Genomic DNA, 2,018 nt, shown 5'->3' on the forward strand with positions numbered 1-2,018 from the left:
AATTTTTTTATTATAATTTAATTTAGATTTAATAACGAAGTAATTTATTTTTGATTTAATAAATTTTTTATAAGGATAATAATTAATTAATTTGTTAAAACTTAATGATTATTTTAATTATATTTTAGATTTTTTTATATTTAAAATAAAATGTTTATCTTGTATTTGACTATGTTTATCTGCAGTTAGTTACACGAATTCAAACATTAAGTTTTAATAAGTTGTCACAATTTATTTGTAATCTTGAATTTTAAGTAATATGCATTAATAAACAGCATTTTATGCATAAAAAATAGTTTTCAAGAATTTTCATCAAATGCTTTATAATATATATATATATATATATACACATATATATACATACATATATATATATATATATACATACATACATATATATACACATATGGTTGAGTTCACGTTAGACCAAGGATTTTTCTTGTAACCCGTAAGACCAATTTATGTTCATTGATTAACTTTATAAGCTAATGGTCTATGGTTTAAAGGTGCACGGTGGCAATTTTGTGATTATTGAGAAGTCTCGTGGCAATTTTGTGATTATGAATGTTTAAATTGTAGATCTAATCCAACGGTTGAGAATTGGTCTTACGAGTCTCACGAAAAACCTTTGATCTCACATGATCCCAAGTCTGCATATATATATATATATGTGTGTGTGTGTGTGTGTGTATATATATATATATATAAGTGATAACACCTTCATTTTACGAGAACGCGAGAATACCCTTATCACATGTGATAATACGCGTGAGGGGTCCCTGTGATGTGCATACAACGTCTTCTACGACTTAGGTTGTGACAAAGGTTGTCTCCGTCTATGATTTAGCATTACATGTGATGGTCTTAATGGATTTCAACAACACCCTTATCACACGTGATAATACTTGTGAGAGAGCTTAGTGGTGTAAGGACGACTTGGCCTGCAACCAAGATTGCATCGAAAATCGTCACGTCCCTAATTTAGTATCACATGTGTATCATATGTGATGGAATAATAGTATCACATGTGATTGTCTATAATAAAAGGGTGTTTTCACGTTCTCGTAAAATGAAGATGTTCTGGTTTGAACCTTTCCCCATATATATATATATATATATAATGTTTTGAGTTTTTTTTTTTTTTTTTTGCTAAGGGGGCGTTTACCAAACACTTACCCGGTAAGTGCTTATGGGCAAAAATTAACATTATCATTTACTTACCGAGTAAGATTGTAGTCTATCAAAACGGCATCGTATGCAACAATTTACCCGGTAAGCACTTACCGTGGTAAGAATCGTTGCTCTCGCTTACCGGGTAAGACTCTTGATCCTTATCTTGCTTTTACCGGATAAGATTCTTAGTCCTTACCATATTAATCTGATAATGTAATATGATTTAATAAACACTTACTCGGATAAGCATTTGATAAACGACGCCTGCATTTAAACATGTGGAAGGGACACCATGTGATCTGATCTACATGTATTTTATTACTACTTTAAAACACATAGATTTATGGATTTTAACTTTTTGCAAAACACCAACTAATTTTGTATTTATAATTGTAGCCGTGTCTCATTAGCACAGTTTTCAGAGTTAATTATTATTATCTTTTTAATAAATAATTGGCAAATATAATATACTTCTTTTTCACTTACAAGATATGATATTTATTTTCAATATAAAAAGGTCTTTTAATCATAACATGAAGATCAAAAATGTAATTTACACATTATATTATTAAATAAACTATTACATGTGTAACTAATTATAGATAGCAAGTAATTTTTTAAGTATTACTAGAAGGGTACTCGTGCAATGCAGCGAGATACATCTCAATTTTAATATTTCATTATCTTATGTCTCATGTCGATATTATAATACTGTTTTATATGGTTTTGAAAAAAACGATAATGAGTTTATTTTTGAATAAAATATAAATTTGAAGATATCATAAAATTTTGAAAAAAATATATATCATTTTATAAAGATAATAATTAAGTATTTTGTTAGAACT

The sequence above is a fragment of the Cynara cardunculus genome, unplaced genomic scaffold (genome assembly GCF_001531365.2).
Source record: "Cynara cardunculus var. scolymus isolate 2C unplaced genomic scaffold, CcrdV1 Un_Scaffold_3550, whole genome shotgun sequence".
NCBI classification, from domain to species: Eukaryota; Viridiplantae; Streptophyta; class Magnoliopsida; order Asterales; family Asteraceae; genus Cynara; species Cynara cardunculus.